Genomic DNA, 21,030 nt, shown 5'->3' with positions numbered 1-21,030 from the left:
AGCTCTGCATTGGCAGGCGTGGCATCGGAAACGGGGGCGGATAAAATGCCAGCTGGACGTTCCTTTGCAGAGGGGCTTCACTTATTTAGCGATGCAATCGCAATTGAACTGCGATCGCATCGCTGGCCGCCATTAGCATGCTGGGCCCCCTTGGCCTGTGCTGGGCAGCCCCCAGCAAGCGATCACACGCAGTAGCAGTTTTGCTAAATTTGCAAAACTGCAACTGAAGGGGCATAGGGGCAGATGTATGAACCTGGAGACGGCATAAGGAAGTGATAAACCAGTGATAAGTGCAAATGATACACGCACCAGCCAATCAGCTCCAATATGTAAATTAACAGTTAGAAGCTGATTGGTGCAGTTATCACCTTGCAGTTATCACTGGTTTATCACTTCCTTATGCCGTCTCCAGGCTTAATACATCTGCCCCATTATTTGCTGGTTAAATTAATAAAAGGCTAAGTGGTATTGCTGCCTTAAACAGCAGTATGAAACTTTCTAGGGAATTTATTATACAGTAGCTGACAATCTGTTATTTAACTTTAATGCATTAGCAGCCATAAATAATATGTAATGAAAGAATAGTTGGAGTAACGTATGTTGGTTTTACATGAGGCATGATAAAGGGTAAAATGGCATGTCTATGGAATTTGCACAAACATTCCTAAGATAACCTAAATTCCCGAGTCACTTAAATAAAAACATAGAATTCTATATTGCATCTCTTTTGTGCCTTCTCCCAACTACTTTTACATGGGTCATTAAAAATTTTTTTCTAAAGATAATAATAATCTTATTTATTTTGTGCTTTTCTCCAGCAGAGCTCAGTCGTTCTACATACAACAAAAACATAGTTGTTGGTACATTGTAGAAAGGCATTCAAATAGAGAAACAATTAAGAACAACAAAACCTAGAGAGCACAAGACGCATACTGCAGGGTTGGTTGGTGTAGACATTTTGGTTAATTTCTACAAATTATATATTCCACCCACGCAAGGTACTAGGCGAGGCAGCCATCTTGGGCGCACTATGGGGGTAATTCCAAGTTGATCGCAGCAGGAAAATTTTTAGCAGTTGGGAAAAACCATGTGCACCGCAGGGGAGGCAGATTTAACATGTGCAGAGAGAGTTAGATTTGGGTGTGGTGTGTTCAATCTGCAATCTAATTTGCAGTGTAAAAATAAAGCAGCCAGTATTTACCCTGCACAGAAACAAAATAACCCACCCAAATCTAACTCTCTCTGCAAATGTTATATCTGCCCCCCCACCTGCATTGCACATGGTTTTGCCCAACTGCTAAAAATGTTCCTGCTGCGATCAACTTGGAATTACCCCCATGTTGTAGTATCTTGTGTGAAATAGGTCACGCCCACAAAAGATGACACCAAATGGGTGGTTACAGCGTCCTAGCACTAGGTGTAGTGTCCCAACATAACCGTAATTTTTCATCCCATCCACGAGTGTACCAGGTGAGGCAGCCATGTTGGGCGCACTACGAAGGTTATGCTGTAGGAGATAAGCCATACAAGGACCCAAGGAATATATGTTAAAACTGACGTGTGTAATGGTATGATATACCCTGTATGAACAGATCCATGTGAAGGTCACTCAGCCCACAGGGTAATCATCTGAGGCAACCATTGGGGTTGCTCTGCGTAGGTGGCTGCTGGCAGTGTGTGCAACCAGTGGAGGTACAGCATACCTATATAGCATACAGTGGGGCCAAATGTACAAGGTAAAAAAAAACATGGTACAGAAACAGTGAACAGCAAAGTAATACATAGTTTTCACCAGCTTAGAGAGAGGTTGGATCTCCCTATCTTATCTGCAGGTTCGCCATTATGTGATATTCCTAATTCAGAGTAAAAACTTAACTAAAAGCCGCAAATGTCTTGGAATTCCTAATAGGCTTTGTTCCATACCTGAGCAGCGTAAACTTTTACATTTGTCAGTGTATTGAAAACTGTTAGCTCTACTTATGCTGTGGAATCAATGTGAAAGCCCCATGTTGCAGGGTGGACGAGGGCAAAATTCATGACCCATGGCAATAGCGGTGGTCCAAGTCATTTAGGGGACTGTGATGCCAGATGCAGCCACTGATATACTCAGCTGACATCTGGAGGGTAATGCCATTGGTTGGCCCTGGGGAAGCGGCAGTAAGCAGTGTGGTAACCACAGTGAATCCTGGGCAGCTGACACAAGCTAGAGTCCCCATGTGGAGGTGGCAAGATTGCGGCCACAGGCAGATCGCTCCATCAGGAAAGAGTGGCACTAAACAGCCCAAGCAACTTGCCTACCGGTGCTAGTCCTCGCAGGGTCCCGCCCTGAAAGTAATTTGCTCAGGTTGGGCCTCATCAGCAGCGGATGCAGTCGGATAAGGTCTAACAGGCCACAACATCTGAGTCTGAGGTGAGGCAGATAGGTGGTCCGGTTCCAGAGTCCCGTGTCCCTCAGAAAAACTGCTGGTGACGGGGAGCATCTCAAAGCCCAGCCTGATGTCAAAAGCTGGTCCTCACAGGGTGAGATCATGAAGCCCACCCTAGGGATTACCATCGATGGTTCTAAACCATTGATGGTCTGCACCTAGTGCCTGATGGTTATCGTCGATAGTTGTGATGCAGATGGTGGCCTGCCATCGATATTAGCCACGGGGCTGATGTAGATAGTCATGAAAAAAAATCATTCATAATGGCACTGCAGTGCATGCAGATGAGCTACTGGCTGTAAGCCAGCAGCCCTGCACCTCTGGCTGGCCAACACATGCAGACAGCCAGTTTACTACTGTAGTTAATGTCATCAGTGGTGATGAGCGCTGGGCTGGCCTGACTCACTGACGGGCAGTCTAGTCCCCCCCCCCATATTGCTGACTCGTATCAGATCACTGAGCACAGCAACGCAACCAGACCCGGACATTGGCGGCAGGGGTGTATCTAGGGGTCCAAGTGCCCCTGGCAAAGTAAGGGGCTGGCGCCACGCCCCCCCTACACACATTTGAAATAAGGTGTGAGTATTGGAAATGGGGCATGGTTTTATGGGGGAAGGGCGTGGACACAATAGTACTTCCAAATCAAATTATGCCACACAGCAGTGTTCCTTTTTCACATTACACCGGACAGTAGTGTCTCATATTCACGTTATACCATCCCTCCCCCCAACCCTAACCCACCCTTCCCAAACCCTGACCGTAACCCCCCCCCCAAGCCTCTTCAGTGGTGTCTAACCCTAACCCACCCATCCTAATCTCCCTCCCTGCAGACTAACCCTACCACCCCCGCAGCCTAACCTTAACCCTCCCACGTGGCTTGCCAGTGGAGACTTTGGCACCAACTCGATCCGGATTTTGGCATTCTGCATCGCTATCTATGTTGGGATGCCAGCATCAGCATTCTGAGCAGTTTCGGGATGCTGGCATCAGCTTTCCGACCGCCGGGATGCCAAATGCCGGCATCTTGACTGCATCCCGAATGAAATGCTAATGATATGCTGTGAGATGAGCCTTAAATGGACCCAGCCATTAACCAAATACCATTAGTTGGATGGTAGAAGTGCTTCCTCTTAGAAAAAACATCAGGGTGCCATCACTTCCAAGATAAAATGATCAATTATACAATTAACTGATCTACATTTCTTTGAACATGGCCTTGAAATAGGTAAGGTATGTATTTTCTTTATTACACCCAAGTTAAAGTTTTCGCTTACTTACTACTTCCTTACATCTAACACGCATGAAAATCGTGTAGTGTTCCAGGAACTACAGTCCCTTCTCCCAAACACTGCCACTATTTTATTATCTTCAACAACAAATAGATCTATAGCACTGTGCTATATAACAATTGCTGTGTACCTGGTGAGAGTCTGTTACTGCCGGCGCGGTGCTGGTGTCCGTCAGCACCACACTGCACTAGTGATCAGACTAGTGTCCGGCAGCACCACACTTGTAATCAGACTCAAAATAAACTACAGTTCCCAGCAGCCCTTGCTGCCGGGAGCTCCCAGCAACAAGGGCTGCTGGGAGCTGTAGATTATTTTGAATATGATTACAAGTGCTGTGCTGCCGGACACCGGCACCGCTTCAGCAGTAACAGACTCTCACCAGGTAGAGTCTGATATTACTACTTTTCTACCCTTTGGCCGCAGGTGGCACTGCCAGTCAGCGCCACCTCCTTGCCTGGCGCCCCTGGCGAGTGCCATCCTGGCCAATGGGTAGATACACCCCTGACTGGCGGCCGCGCATGCGCAGAGGAAACGTTTGCCTACTGATTCTGTTTCTGTCTATAGCAGCAACCATCAATGGCAGGCTATCGCATAGTTTTCTAATCATCGGTGCCAGGGGTACAGAGGGCCATCCCTTGCCCAACCAGCTTGCAACAGATGTATAGGATGAAGCTAGATATTACATATATATATATATATATATATATATATATATATATATTTTTTTTTTATTATTATTATTTTTTTTTTTAACGTTATGTCTCAGGGAATATTGCTCTGCAATATACAGTAATGTTAGTTTAATTGACATCTTACCCTAAATTAACCCTACTTTGTATTTGTGTTCTGGGTATGTCATTGTTTAAACATTAATAAAGCACTGCCTATTTTATTGACTCTATATAAATAAAGGTCAATAGTCAAAATAGTGTTCTTTGCATTGATCTAGCCAGATTAAAACAGGAGAATTGCAACTTGACCAAGGTAGAAAAAAAATAAAGTGTTTGGTCTCGTGTGACATAGCTGCTGAAATTCAGAGCCATGTAGGATGTTACTTCTTGTCAAATTTCTTTTTGATAAACATGGCTGCGTCCTTCTAAATGTTATACAGTATTTCTCCAGGGCTTTGGTGGCGACCTCCACTGATTCCTGCTTCATTTCCTGAGACATTGTTGATGATGGCTTTCCTCTCATACATGGCGTCTGTGTAACGGTCGGTCTCTGTCAAGGAGTACTCTCTATCACACACATGCTGATTGCGTTGTACATTGAGTAATATTAGTTTGAAACAGAGAACTCAAAGTCTATTTTTCATTGGGGGGAAATCAATTGGTTTTTTTTTTGTATCCGTAAATGATAGGCAGAGCTATTCAATTGTTTTGCAAATTGGACATGAGGGCCACAGACGTCCATTATTTCTGCTGTCATCTCACTGGGGGTGAGCAAAAATGCATACAAAGTCAGACTTTCGGAGGCTCAAACAGCATTTTTGGCAACCAATTTATGTGGCTAAACCCTGTGCATTTAGGATTGATAAGCAATGGGCACCCACGGCACTTGTGCCCATTGGCAAAACATCGGGCTCCCATTATATATGTAACGTGCAAAAAACTATTGAATTCACCCCATTGCGTGTACAGTACATAATATAGCTCTGTAATACCCCTTTTACCAGTAGCGGACTTCCCACTAGGCACACGAGGCAAGTGCCTAGGGGCGGCACACCTGGCTGATAAGGGCTAGATGATTCTTTTTGTTTTCATCGGAACAACTTATATATATATACATACACACACACACACACACACACACACACACGTCAATAAATATTGGGACATCGACACAATTCTCATATTTTGGGCTCTGTACACCACCACAGTGGTTTTGAAATGAAACAAACAAGATGTGCTTTAACTGCAGACTTTCTGCTTTAATTTGAGGGTATTTACATCCAAATCAGATGGACGGTGTAGGAACTACAATGGTTTCTATATGTGCCTCCCACTTTTTAAGGGACCAAAAGTAATGGGACAAACTAAACAATCCTAAATCAAACTTTCACTTTTTAATACTTTGATGCAAAGACTTTGCAGTCAATTACAGCCTGAAGTCTGGAACGCATAGACATCACCAGACGCTGGGTTTCATCCCTGGTGATGTTCTGCCAGGCCTCTACTGCAAATGTCTTCAGTTCCTGCTTGTTCTTGGGGCATTTTCCCTTCAGTTTTGTCTTCATCAAGTGAAATGCATGCTCAATCGGATTCAGGTCAGGTGATTGACTTGGCCATTGCATAACATTCCACTTATTTGCCTTAAAAAAAACTCTTTGGTTGCTTTCGCAGTATACTTCGGGTCATTGTCCATCTGCACTGTGAAGCGCCGTCCAATGAGTTCTGAAGCATTTAACTGAATATGAGCAGATAATATTGCCCGAAACACTTCAGAATTCATCCTGCTGCTTTTGTCAGCAGTCACATTATCAATAAATATAAGGGAACCAGTTCCATTGGCAGCCATACATGCCCACACCATAACACTACCACCACCATGCTTCACTGATGAGGTGGTATGTTTTGGATCATGAACAGTTCCTTTCCTTCTCCATATTCTTCTCTTCCCATCACTCTGGTACAAGTTGATCTTTGTCTCATCTGTCCATAGGATGTTGTTCTAGAACTGTAAAGGCTTTTTTAGATGTTGTTTGGCAAACTCTAATCTGGATTTCCTGTTTTTGTGGCTCACCAATGGTTTACAACTTGTGGTGAACCCTCTATATTCACTCTTGTGAAGTCTTCTCTTGATTGTTGACTTTGACACATATACACTTACCTCCTGGAGACTGTTCTTGATCTGGGCAACTGTTGCCAAGGGGTTTTTCTTCACCAGGGAAATAATTCTTCTGTCATCCACCACAGATGTTTTCCGTGGTCTTCCGGGTCTTTTGGTGTTGCTGAGCTCTCCGGTGCACACTTTCTTTTTAAGAATGTTCCAAACAGTTGATTTGACCACACCTTATGTTTCTGCTATCTCTCTGATTGGTTTGTTTTGATTTTTCAGCCTAATGATGACTTGCTTTGCTGATAGTAGCAGCTCTTTGGATCTCATATTGAGAGTCAACAGCAGCGGATTCCAAATGCAAATGTCACACCTGGAATCTACTCCAGACCTTTTACCTGCTTAATTGATGATGAAATAACGAGGGAATAGCCCACTCCTGTAGCTTTTGAGTCGATTGTCCCATTACATTGGGTCCCTTAAAAAGTGGGAGGCACATATAGAAACAGTTGTAATTCCTACACCGTTCACCTGATTTGGATGTAAATACCCTCAAATTAAAGCGGAAAGTCTGCAGTTAAAGCACATCTTGTTTGTTTCATTTCAAATCCATTGCGGCGGTGTATCGAGCCCAAAATATGAGAATTGTGCCGATGTCCCAATATTTATGGACCTGACTATGTATGTATATATGTATGTATGTATGTATGTGTGTGTGTGTGTGTGTGTATATATATATATATATATATATATATATATATATATATACACATACACACAGTGTAGAAGGTGGCACTCGATACAATGATACAAAGAGCAGGTGAATAGTTAAACGTTTCGAGATCTATTTCTCGTCGTCAGGATATATAGCGAACAATAATCAGACTGACCTTTAATACCATCACCAACACCACGCCCAGTCCCCGCCTTCAGGATATATTCGGAAGCCGCCCCCTGGCTGTCACTAACCGGAGCCTGTTAGCTGGGTATCTGGAAACATTTACAAATACAAAGTAGTGCAACAATATTAGAACAAACAGATACACATAAGATAACATTAATCAGCTTGAAACATATTTGTTCTAATATAACATAAATATATAAACAACCTACTGAATGATGCATCGTTACTTATAGCAATGTAATGAATATAACAAGCACTGCCGGCAGGTCAAACTTTGCAGAAGCGGCTCTACTGCGTAGCTGACTGTAATCAGAACATCATGGTCGTGGAGCTTTATCATATAACTTCGGCACATATAAAAAATTAAATCTAGTACAGATTAAATGAAACAATGGAGTCCCATACTTTCATTGAGACCCTTGGGTGCTAGAGTACCCAATCTATGAATCCACTGTGCCTCACAGCGTATGTGTTTGTGTGTGTATATGTATGTGTCTATATGTATATGTGTGTGTGTGTGTGTATATATATATATATATATATATATATATATATATATATATATATATATATATATATATATATAACAACAAGTGGATACAGAGTGCGCTAATATTACAACTGGTTGAGAATTGATCAGTTCCAGATTCAAGGGCGGGACTCCTCTTGAGTTCTTTTCCCCTTAGGGAATTCCTGATTGGGGCCTATAGAGAAACCCTCTCACCAAAGAAATCACCCGACAAAAATTCACAGTTTAGTTACAGGAATTATTTATATACAATATTCTTTAATCCATAGTCATGAAATTGACATAATATAAAACATAATAAAATGACATGACAATTATTTGGACACACACCGAAATGCTTTAGATGTTACAAGATAATCCTCCTCACCTTAACGGTGTGAGCTCTTGGAGGAATAATCAAGGCAAAGGGATAGTGTACAATAATTGATAAACCCTATGCGTTTCGTCCACTCGGACTTCTTCAGGGGTAAAATATGTCTAAAATTAAATAAATTCCACAAGGAATGCTTTATACTGCAAACGTAATCTACTGGAATCCAGTGTAACGCATATGAATCTAGAAGTTTTAAGATGTAATAAATCCCACTAGGAATATTTGTAAAATAAGCGTGATCTGCTGGAATTCAATATATCTCACAGAAGTTTTTAGATCCGAGAAATAGTTCTCATTTGAGACAATAAAGGTATTGGCTAACTGAAACCCTGAGAAATAAAATGAACAGTACGCCACCATTTAAAGGAATAGAAGATCCATAATGGCTGACAACAACCAGGATCAAAAAGGTTAAAACCGAAAAAATAAGGTCTGAAACCTCCTCCTGACACGGCTTGAAAAACTGAATTGCATACAGGACCAGTGGTATAAGATAACAATCCAGTGATTAACACTTGAATATAGTATTGATTCAGCACACCGACTGAGTGTATGTTTGCAGCATCCAGGAAAGGAGATAATCTATATGTAATTTTATTATGTTTTATATTATGTCAATTTCATGACTATGGATTAAATAATGTTTTATATAAAGAATTCCTGTAACTAAACTGAATTTTTGTCGGGTGATTTCTTTGATGAGAGGGTTTCTCTATAGGCCCCAATCAGGAATTCCCTAAGGGAAAAGAACTCAAGAGGAGTCCCGCCCTTGAATCTGGAACTGATCAATTCTCAACCAGTTGTAATATTAGCGCACTCTGTATCCACTTGTTGTTTGTTTCTATTTTCTCTATCGTCCTAAGTGGATGCTGGGGTTCCTGAAAGGACCATGGGGAATAGCGGCTCCGCAGGAGACAGGGCACAAAAAAGTAAAGCTTTACTAGGTCAGGTGGTGTGCACTGGCTCCTCCCCCTATGACCCTCCTCCAGACTCCAGTTAGATTTTGTGCCCGAACGAGAAGGGTGCAATCTAGGTGGCTCTCCTAAAGAGCTGCTTAGAGAAAGTTTAGTTTAGGTTTTTTTCTTTACAGTGAGTCCTGCTGGCAACAGGATCACTGCAACGTGGGACTTAGGGGGAAAGTAGTAAACTCACCTGCATGCAGAGTGGATTTGCTGCTTGGCTACTGGACACCATTAGCTCCAGAGGGATCGAACACAGGCCCAGCCGTGGAGTCCGGTCCCGGAGCCGCGCCGCCGACCCCCTTGCAGATGCTGAAGCGTGAAGAGGTCCGGAAACCGGCGGCTGAAGACTCCTCAGTCTTCATAAGGTAGCGCACAGCACTGCAGCTGTGCGCCATTTTCCTCTCAGCACACTTCACTGGGCAGTCACTGAGGGTGCAGAGCGCTGGGGGGGGGCGCTCTGAGAGGCAAATATAAACCTTATACAAGGCTAAAAATACCTCACATATAGCCCATAGGGGCTATATGGAGATATTTAACCCCTGCCTGACTGGAAAAATAGCGGGAGAAGAACCCGCCGAAAAAGGGGCGGGGCCTATCTCCTCAGCACACGGCGCCATTTTCTGTCACAGCTCCGCTGGTCAGAACGGCTCCCAGGTCTCTCCCCTGCACTGCACTACAGAAACAGGGTAAAACAGAGAGGGGGGGCACATTAATGGCTATATATATATATATTAAAGCAGCTATAAGGGAGCACTTAATATAAGGATATCCCTTGTATATATAGCGCTTTGTGGTGTGTGCTGGCAGACTCTCCCTCTGTCTCCCCAAAAGGGCTAGTGGGTCCTGTCTTCATTAGAGCATTCCCTGTGAGTTTGCGGTGTGTGTCGGTACGTGGTGTCGACATGTATGAGGACGATATTGGTGTGGAGGCGGAGCAATTGCCAAATATGCAGATGTCACCCCCCAGGGGGTCGACACCAGAATGGATGCCTTTATTTGTGGAATTACGTGATGGTTTATCTTCCCTTAAACAGTCAGTTGAGGACATGAGGCGGCCGGACAATCAATTAATGCCTGTCCAGGCGCCTCAAACACCGTCAGGGGCTGTAAAACGCCCTTTGCCTCAGTCGGTCGACACAGACCCAGACACGGGCACTGATTCCAGTGACGACGGTAGAAATTCAAACGTATTTTCCAGTAGGGCCACACGTTATATGATTTTGGCAATGAAGGAGACGTTACATTTAGCTGATACTACAGATACCGTAAAACAGGGTATTATGTATGGTGTGAAAAAACTACAAACAGTTTTTCCTGAATCAGAAGAATTAAATGACGTGTGTGATGAAGCGTGGGTTGCTCCTGATAAAAAGTTGATAATTTCAAAAAAGTTATTGGCATTATACCCTTTCCCGCCAGAGGTTAGGGCGCGCTGGGAAACACCCCCTAAGGTGGACAAGGCGCTCACACGCTTATCCAAACAAGTGGCGTTACCCTCTCCTGAGACGGCCGCACTTAAGGATCCATCAGATAGAAAGATGGAAGTTATTCAAAAGAATATATACACACATGCAGGTGTTATACTACGACCAGCTATAGCAACTGCCTGGATGTGCAGTGCTGGAGTAGTTTGGTCAGAATCCCTGATTGAAAATATTGATACCCTAGATAGGGACAATGTTTTACTGTCGTTAGAACAAATAAAGGATGCATTTATCTATATGCGTGATGCACAGAGGGATATTTGCACACTGGCATCTCGGGTGAGTGCTATGTCCATTTCAGCCAGAAGAGCCTTATGGACACGACAGTGGACAGGCGATGCGGATTCAAAACGTCACATGGAGGTTTTGCCGTATAAAGGGGAGGAGTTATTTGGAGTTGGTCTATCAGACTTGGTGGCCACGGCTACTGCCGGGAAATCCACTTTTTTACCTCAAGTCACTCCCCAACAGAGAAAGGCACCGACCTTTCAACCGCAGCCTTTTCGCTCCTACAAAAATAAGAGAGCAAAGGGCTTGTCGTACCTGCCACGAGGCAGAGGAAGAGGGAAGAGACACCAACAGGCAGCTCCTTCCCAGGAACAGAAGCCCTCCCCGGCTCCTGCAAAAACCTCAGCATGACGCTGGGGCCTCTCAAGCGGACTCGGGGACAGTGGGGGGCCGTCTCAAAAATTACAGCGCGCAGTGGGCTCACTCGCAGGTAGACCCCTGGATCCTGCAGATAATATCTCAGGGGTACAGGTTGGAATTAGAGACGGATCCTCCTCATCGTTTCCTGAAGTCTGCCTTACCAACCGTCTCTTCCGAAAGGGAGAGGGTGTTGGAAGCCATTCACAAGCTGTACGCTCAGCAGGTGATAGTCAAAGTACCCCTATTACAACAAGGAAAGGGGTATTATTCCACTCTATTTGTGGTACCGAAGCCGGATGGCTCGGTAAGGCCTATTCTAAATCTGAAGTCCTTGAACCTCTACATAAAAAAGTTCAAGTTCAAGATGGAGTCACTCAGAGCAGTGATAGCGAACCTGGAAGAAGGGGACTTTATGGTATCCTTGGACATCAAGGATGCGTATCTGCACGTTCCGATTTACCCCGCACACCAGGGGTACCTCAGGTTCATTGTTCAAAACTGTCACTATCAGTTTCAGACGCTGCCGTTCGGATTGTCCACGGCGCCTCGGGTCTTTACCAAGGTAATGGCCGAGATGATGATTCTTCTTCGAAGAAAAGGCGTATTAGTTATCCCATACTTGGACGATCTCCTAATAAGGGCAAGGTCCAGAGAACAGCTGGAGACAGCTTTAGCACTATCTCAAGAGGTGCTAAGACAACACGGGTGGATTCTGAATATTCCAAAATCCCATTTAATCCCGACAACTCGTCTGCTGTTCCTAGGAATGATTCTGGACACGGTTCAGAAAAAGGTTTTCCTTCCAGAGGGAAAAGCCAAGGAGTTATCCGATCTGGTCAGGAACCTCCTAAAACCAGGAAAAGTGTCAGTACATCAATGCACAAGAGTCCTGGGAAAAATGGTGGCTTCTTACGAAGCAATTCCATTCGGCAGATTCCATGCAAGAATATTCCAAAGGGATCTGTTGGACAAATGGTCAGGGTCGCATCTGCAGATGCACCTGCGAATAACCCTGTCACCAAAGACAAGGGTGTCACTTCTGTGGTGGTTGCAGAAGGCTCACCTATTAGAAGGCCGCAGATTCGGCATTCAGGATTGGATCCTGGTGACCACGGACGCCAGCCTGAGAGGCTGGGGAGCAGTCACACAAGGAAGAAACTTCCAGGGAGTATGGACGAGTCTGGAAAAGTCTCTTCACATAAACATTCTGGAACTAAGAGCAATCTACAATGCTCTAAGCCAGGCGGAACTTCTCCTGCAAGGAAAGCCGGTGTTGATTCAGTCGGACAACATCACGGCGGTCGCCCATGTAAACAGGCAGGGCGGCACAAGAAGCAGGAGTGCAATGGCAGAAGCTGCCAAGATTCTTCGCTGGGCGGAGAATCACGTGATAGCACTGTCAGCAGTGTTCATCCCGGGCGTGGACAACTGGGAAGCAGACTTCCTCAGCAGACACGATCTTCATCCGGGAGAGTGGGGTCTACATCCAGAAGTCTTCAACATGTTAATAGACCGTTGGGAAAGACCAATTGTAGACATGATGGCGTCTCGCCTCCACAAGAAACTGGACAAATATTGCGCCAGGTCAAGAGATCCACAGGCAATAGCTGTGGACGCACTGGTAACTCCTTGGGTGTACCAGTCAGTGTATGTGTTTCCTCCTCTGCCGCTCATACCAAAGGTATTGAAGATCATACGGCAAAGAAGAGTAAGAACAATACTAGTGGTTCCGGATTGGCCGAGAAGGACTTGGTATCCGGAACTTCAAGAGATGCTCACGGACGAACCGTGGCCTCTACCTCTGAGAAGGGACCTGCTACAGCAGGGTCCCTGTCTTTTTCAAGACTTACCGCGGCTGCGTTTGACGGCATGGCGGTTGAACGCCAGATCCTAAAAGGGAAAGGCATTCCAGAAGAAGTCATTCCTACCTTGATTAAGGCACGGAAGGAAGTCACCGTGAAACATTATCACCGCATTTGGCGAAAATATGTAGCGTGGTGCGAGGATCGGAGGGTTCCGACGGAGGAATTCCAACTGGGTCGTTTCCTACATTTCCTGCAATCAGGATTATCTATGGGTCTCAAATTGGGATCCATTAAGGTTCAAATTTCGGCCCTGTCAATATTCTTCCAAAAAGAATTGGCCTCTGTCCCTGAGGTCCAGACTTTTGTCAAGGGAGTACTGCATATACAGCCTCCTGTGGGGCCTCCGGTGGCACCGTGGGATCTAAATGTAGTTTTAGATTTCCTCAAATCCCATTGGTTTGAACCATTGAAAAAGGTGGATTTGAAATATCTCACATTGAAAGTGACTATGTTACTAGCCCTGGCCTCTGCCAGGAGAGTATCTGAATTGGCGGCTTTATCTTATAAAAGTCCTTATCTAATCTTCCATTCGGATAGGGCAGAACTGCGGACTCGTCCGCATTTTCTCCCTAAAGTGGTATCAGCATTTCATCTGAACCAACCTATTGTGGTGCCTGCGGCCACTAGCGACTTGGAGGACTCCAAGTTGTTGGACGTTGTCAGAGCCTTAAAAATATACATTGCAAGGACGGCTGGAGTCAGAAAATCTGACTCGCTGTTTATATTGTATGCACCCAACAAGTTGGGCGCACCTGCTTCTAAGCAGTCGATTGCTCGTTGGATTTGTAACACAATTCAACTTGCACATTCTGTGGCAGGCCTGCCACAGCCTAAAACTGTAAAAGCCCACTCCACAAGGAAGGTGGGCTCATCTTGGGCGGCTGCCCGAGGGGTCTCGGCATTACAACTCTGCCGAGCAGCTACGTGGTCGGGGGAGAACACGTTTGTAAAATTTTACAAATTTGATACCCTGGCAAAGGAGGACCTGGAGTTCTCTCATTCGGTGCTGCAGAGTCATCCGCACTCTCCCGCCCGTTTGGGAGCTTTGGTATAATCCCCATGGTCCTTTCAGGAACCCCAGCATCCACTTAGGACGATAGAGAAAATAAGAATTTACTTACCGATAATTCTATTTCTCGGAGTCCGTAGTGGATGCTGGGCGCCCATCCCAAGTGCGGATTATCTGCAATACTTGTACATAGTTATTGTTAACTAATTCGGGTTATTGTTAAGGAGCCATCTTTAAGAGGCCCTTTCTGTTGTCATACTGTTAACTGGGTTTAGATCACAAGTTGTACGGTGTGATTGGTGTGGCTGGTATGAGTCTTACCCGGGATTCAAAATGCCTCCCTTATTGTGTATGCTCGTCCGGGCACAGTACCTAACTGGAGTCTGGAGGAGGGTCATAGGGGGAGGAGCCAGTGCACACCACCTGACCTAGTAAAGCTTTACTTTTTTGTGCCCTGTCTCCTGCGGAGCCGCTATTCCCCATGGTCCTTTCAGGAACCCCAGCATCCACTACGGACTCCGAGAAATAGAATTATCGGTAAGTAAATTCTTATTTTTAAGATCCTACCGACAGGGGATCTTTCAGTAGTGCTGCTGAATCTCAGCGCAGGAAGGATATTTTTGTTTGTTTTCTCTCATATCTATCTATCTATCTATCTATCTATCTATCTATCTATCTATCTATCTATCTATCTATCTATCTATCTATCTATCTAATATTATAATCCAAGTAGGTTGGCACTCCCATTCACTGCATGTTTTTAGTCACGGTGCCAGAAGCCATATGAGTAGTACATAAAAACGAGTAAATCAGTGGACTTATATAAGAATAAACAAATCACATCGGGTATTTATTATCTATTGTCAGGCAGCATATACATGAAAATATATAACACATACATTACCTTTAAATACCATTTGATGTCCCGCCGTCATTTACCAGCCCGCCTCGTTCCCCCGCTGTCAGGACTGGTAGTTCGGAAGTGTTGCGACTTCCGGTAAGCGCTGGCATCGGGGTTGCCATGTAGACCTGGCGCCAGCTGAGGCGACAGCAACAAGACAATGTGAATAACACTGTAACACACCAACATAAAAATTTACAAAAATCGGTAAAAACTCACGAGCGCAGCCTGTTGCGAGTTCATGACAGATATATAGGAACTCAGCCGCATCCACAAATACTTACATTCAAATTATGCTAAGTGTATATCAGTGGCGTGCGGTGAGGTCAGTGGCTAGTGAGGCACTGCAGCCATAATGTCCGCCGAATCCTGCCGATGACCCCTACCACCGCCGAGCCAATGCCCGCTACTGCCTCTGAGCCGGTACCCGCTGCCACCGCCAATGGCTTACAAACTCGCCCACCATCAACTGACCCAGCCCTCCGCCACTAATTTCTATCTCAGTCCGATGCCGCCATTGCCCGCTGCATGCTCATCATACTTGTGATATAGTGTACATTTTTATAGAAAAAAAATAAAAATTAGTGTTTGGGACGGGAGTGGGAGGAGGACATGAATGCAATTTTGTTGTCCAGGGCTTCCATTAACTTAATGGAGAAGGGTCTGAATGGGTTAAAAAAAATGCGTGGGGTCCCCCCTCCTAATTATAACCAGCCTCTGGCTCTTTGAGCCATTCCTGGTTGTTTAAATACTGGGGAAAAAAATTGGACAGGGGTTCCCCGTATTTAGACAACCAGCACCGGGCTCTTAGTCCGGTCCTGGTTCCAAAAATACGGGGGACAAAAGATGTAGGGGTCCCCCGTATTTTTAAAACCAGCACCGGGCTCCACTAGCCAGAGAGATAATGCCACAGCCGGGGGACACTTTTATATTGGTCTCTGCGGCCGTGGCATTACCCCCCCCAACTAGTCACCTCTGGCCGGGGTACCCTGGAGGAGTGGGGACCCCTTAAATCAAGGGGTCCCCCCCTCCAGGCACCCAAGGGCCAGGGGTGAAGCCCGAGGCTGTCCCCAGCACCCCTGTGCGGTGAGTGCCGGGCTGATAGCCATGTGTGTAAAAAAAGAATATTGGTTTTTGTTGTGGAACTACAAGGCCCAGCAAGCCTCCCCCGCTTGCTGGTACTTGGAGAACCTCAAGTACCAGCAGGCGGGGAAATAACGGGCTCGCTGGTACCTGTAGTTCTACAACAACAAAAATACCCAAATAAAAACACAAACACACACACCGTGACAGTAAAATTTTATTAAAACACACTTACACACTCACACATACTTACCTACATCCCATGCCGGTCACGTCCACTTGTCTAGTAGAATCCAAAGGGGTACCTGTAAAAATGAACATTATACTTACATATGATCCACAGGAGGGGGAAAGGAGAGAGAGAGAGAGAGAGAGAGAGAGGAGCAGAAGAGAGACACGGAACTAACCTGCTGCTGCTGCTGGAGCCGGCGGAGGAGGACAGCCGCACAATCCACCGCTGCTGCCTGTCAGGTGATCGGGAGCCGGGAGGACGGGGGGGAGAGCTGCACACTCCGTAGGACCGCCGCCGCCGCTGGTAAGGTGAGCGGGAGCCGGAGCAGGAGGACGGGAATGGAGGGGGGGGGGGGGGAGCCGCAGACACACTGCCCACCGCTACTACCGGCTATCATTAACGCCGGGACCCGCCGCCTCCAGCGCCGCATGTGGGTGATTGGGCAAGCGGATCCAGCCCTGGATCCGCTGTCCAATCACAGGTGCCTCGCTGACATGGGGGTGGTGTCCCTGTCAGCGAGGCACTTTGAACAGTGCCGCTTTCCCCAAGTTTTTTCATGGGCTTTTACAGCCCAGTGCTAGGCTCCGCCCCCCGCACTGTCCCGTTCCCATTATCCACGGGAGGCACCTGCTGTCAGTGCCTCCCAAACTGCTTTAAAGCAGTAAAATGATTAGGATTCAATAAAGAAAATACTTATGACACAGAATATGTGTCATAAGTATCTTCTTTTTATTATTTTAATAATTAATCACAGGGGAGGCACTGCCTCCCCTGACTGCACGTCCCTGGTGTATATATAGTAGAGATGTGCGGTGGGCACTTTTTGTGTTTTGGATCTGGATCCTCACTTTGGATCTTGATTGGTTTTGACAAAACCACCCTTTCGGGTTTTGGTTTTGGATCTGGATGACTTTTGAAAAAAACGGCTAAAATCACATAATTTGGGGGTAATTTTGATCCTACGGTATTTAACCTCAATAACATTCATTTCCACTCATTTCCATTCTATTCTGAGCACCTCACACCTCACAATATTGTTTTTAGGCCAAAAGGTTGCACCGAGGTCGCTGGATGACTAAACTAAGCGACCCAAGTGTGCGGCACAAACACCTGGCCCATCTAGGAGTGGCACTGCAGTGGCAGACAGGATGGCACTTTTAAAAACTACTCCTCACAGATTATTAATTCGTCCCCACTGGAATCCACCATCACAGGTCCCTGTGTACTTTCTGGAGGCAGTTGCTGGTAAATGTCTTCCTGGAGGAATTTATAATTCATTTTGATGAACATCATATTCTCCACGTTTTCTGGAAGTAACCTCCTATGCCGATTGCTGACAAGGTGACCGGCTGCACTAAACACTCTTTCAGAGTACACACTGGAGGGGGGGCAGCTTAGGTAAAATAAAGCCAGTTTGTGCAAGGGCCTCCAAATTGCCTCTTTTTCCTGCTAGTATACATACGGACTGTCTGACATGCCTACTTGGATGCTGTCACTCATATAATCCTCCACCATTCTTTCAGTGGTGACAGCATCATATGCAGTGACAGTAGACATGTCAGTAAGCAAGCAGGTTCTTCAGTCCGGACCAGATGTCAGCACTTGCTCCTGACTGCCCTGCATCACTGCCAGTGGGTGGGCTCGGAAATCTTATCCTTTTCCACACAGCCCCAGTTGCGGGAGAAAGGGAAGGAGGAGCTGTTGATGGGTCACGTTCCGCTCAATTTTACGACAATTTCTCACCAGCAGGTGTTTGAACCTCTGCAGACTTGTGTCTGCCGGAAAGAGAGAGACAACATAGGCTTTAAACCTAGGATCGAGCACGGTGGCCAAAATGTAGTGCTCTGACTTCAACAGATTGACCACCCTTGAATCCTGGCAAAGTGAATGAAGGGCTCCATCCACAAGTCCCACATACTTTGAGGAATCGCTATGTCTTAGCTCCTCCTTCAATTTCTCCAGCTGCTTCTGCAAAAGCCTGATGAGGGGAATGACCTAACTCAAGCTGGCAGTGTCTGAACTGACTTCACGTGTGGCAAGTTCGAAGGGTTGGAGAACCTTGAGCTTGAGTCAGCTGGATTCCCCCTCCTTTGCCTATATCGTAGGTGGAGGTATAGGCTTGAATGGCCTTTTGCTGCTCCTCCATACTCTGAAGCATATAGAGTGTTGAATTTCACCTCATTACGATCTCTTGCTTCAGGTGATGGCAGGGCAGGTTCAGGCGTGTTTGATGGCCCTCCAGTCTTCAGCACGCGGTGGCTGAATGCTGCAAGTGGCCCGCAATTTTTCGGGCCACCGACAGCATCTCCTGCACGCCCCTGTCATTTTTAAAAAAAATTCTGCGCCACCAGATTAATTGTATGTGCACAACATGGGACGTGCTGGAATTTGCCCAGATGTAATGCACACACAATATTGGTGGCGTTGTCCGATATCACAAATAACCAGGAGAGTCTAATTGGGGTAAGCCATTGTGCGATGATGTCCCTCAGATTCCATAAGAGGTTGTCAATGGTGTGCCTCTTACGGAAGCTGGTGATACACAGCGTTTATGAGATGCTGCTACTGGTACTGCTGCTGTTGTTGCTACGGGAGGCAATACATCTACCCAGTGGGCTGTCACAATCATGTAGTCCTTAGTTTACCCTGCTCCACTTCTCCACATGTCCATGGTTAAGTGGACACTGGGTACAACCGCATTTTCTCTGACGTCCTAGTGGATGCTGGGACTCCGTAAGGACCATGGGGAATAGCGGCTCCGCAGGAGACAGGGCACAAAATAAAAGCTTAAGGATCAGGTGGTGTGCACTGGCTCCTCCCCCTATGACCCTCCTCCAAGCCTCAGTTAGATTTTTGTGCCCGGCCGAGAAGGGTGCAATCTAGGTGGCTCTCCTGAGCTGCTTAGAATAAAAGTTTAGTTTAGGTTTTTTTATTTTCAGTGAGTCCTGCTGGCAACAGGCTCACTGCATCGTGGGACTAAGGGGAGAAGAAGCGAACTCACCTGCGTGCAGAGTGGATTGGGCTTCTTAGGCTACTGGACATTAGCTCCAGAGGGACGATCACAGGTACAGCCTGGATGGGTCACCGGAGCCGCGCCGCCGTCCCCCTTACAGAGCCAGAAGAGACGAAGAGGTCCGGTGAAATCGGCGGCAGAAGACATCCTGTCTTCAGACTAAGGTAGCGCACAGCACCGCAGCTGTGCGCCATTGCTCTCAGCACACTTCACACTCCGGTCACTGAGGGTGCAGGGCGCTGGGGGGGGAGCGCCCTGAGACGCAATATAACAGTATATACCTTAGGTGGCAAAAAGAATACATCACATATAGCTCCTGGGCTATATGGATGTATTTTAACCCCTGCCATTTTTACACAAAAAAGCGGGAGATAAGGACGTCGTGAAGGGGCGGAGCCTATCTCCTCAGCACACAAGCGCCATTTTCCCTCACAGCTCCGCTGGAAGGACGGCTCCCTGACTCTCCCCTGCAGTCCTGCTTCAGAATCAGGGTAAAAAAGAGAAGGGGGGGCATTTTTGGCAGCAAATAACGATAATAACAGCAGCTATAAGGGAATAACACTTATATAAGGTTATCCCTGTATATATATAGCGCTGGGTGTGTGCTGGCAGACTCTCCCTCTGTCTCTCCAAAGGGCTAAGTGGGGTCCTGTCCTCTATCAGAGCATTCCCGGTGTGTGTGCTGTGTGTCGGTACGTGTGTGTCGACATGTATGAGGAGGAAAATGATGTGGAGGCGGAGCAGTTGCCTGTGTTGGTGATGTCACCCCCTAGGGAGTCGACACCTGACTGGATGATTGTATTTAAACAATTAAGTGATAATGTCAGCAATTTGCAAAAAACTGTTGACGACATGAGACAGCCGGCAAATCAATTAGTGCCTGTCCAGGCGTCTCAGACACCGTCAGGGGCGCTAAAACGCCCGTTACCTCAGTGGGTCGACACAGACCCTGACACAGATACTGAGTCTAGTGTCGACGGTGACGAGACAAACGTAATGTCCAGTAGGGCCACACGTTACATGATCACGGCAATGAAAGAGGCATTGAACCTTTCTGACACTACAAGTACCACAAAGAAGGGTATTATGTGGGGTGTGAAAAAACTACCAATAGTTTTTCCTGAGTCAGAGGAAATAAATGAGGTGTGTGATAAAGCGTGGGTTTCCCCCGATAAAAAACAGCTAATTTCTAATAAATTATTAGCATTATATCCCTTCCCGCCAGAGGTTAGGGCGCGTTGGGAAACACCCCCTAGGGTAGATAAGGCGCTCACACGTTTATCTAAACAAGTAGCGTTACCGTCTCCTGATACGGCCACCCTCAAAGAACCAGCTGATAGAATGCTGGAAAATATCCTAAAAAGTATATACACACATACTGGTGTTATACTGCGACCAGCAATCGCCTCAGCCTGGATGTGCAGTGCTGGAGTTGCATGGTCGGATTCCCTGACTGAGAATATTAATACCCTGGATAGGGACAATATTTTGTTAACTATAGAACATTTAAAGGATGCATTGCTATATATGCGTGATG

At 46.1% G+C, this 21,030-nt stretch overlaps 1 protein-coding gene across 13 annotated transcripts in view; it reads left to right on the top strand.

Annotated features, from left to right (window-relative positions):
* Nucleotides 1–21,030, top strand: part of MPDZ (multiple PDZ domain crumbs cell polarity complex component) — a 333,366-nt gene that overhangs the window by 4,051 nt on the left and 308,285 nt on the right. The window contains exon 1 of one of the 13 annotated variants that reach the window (XM_063914043.1): nucleotides 16,627–16,788. The exons of the other annotated variants lie outside the window; for them this stretch is intronic. The gene's annotated coding sequence lies outside the window, so the exon portion shown is untranslated. Of the gene's footprint in view, nucleotides 1–16,626; nucleotides 16,789–21,030 lie in introns of those variants that run through there. 13 annotated transcript variants of the gene reach the window in all.

Source organism: Pseudophryne corroboree, chromosome 1 (assembly GCF_028390025.1).
Source record: "Pseudophryne corroboree isolate aPseCor3 chromosome 1, aPseCor3.hap2, whole genome shotgun sequence".
NCBI lineage: Eukaryota > Metazoa > Chordata > Amphibia > Anura > Myobatrachidae > Pseudophryne > Pseudophryne corroboree.
This window is presented reverse-complemented; position numbering and strand designations above follow the sequence as displayed.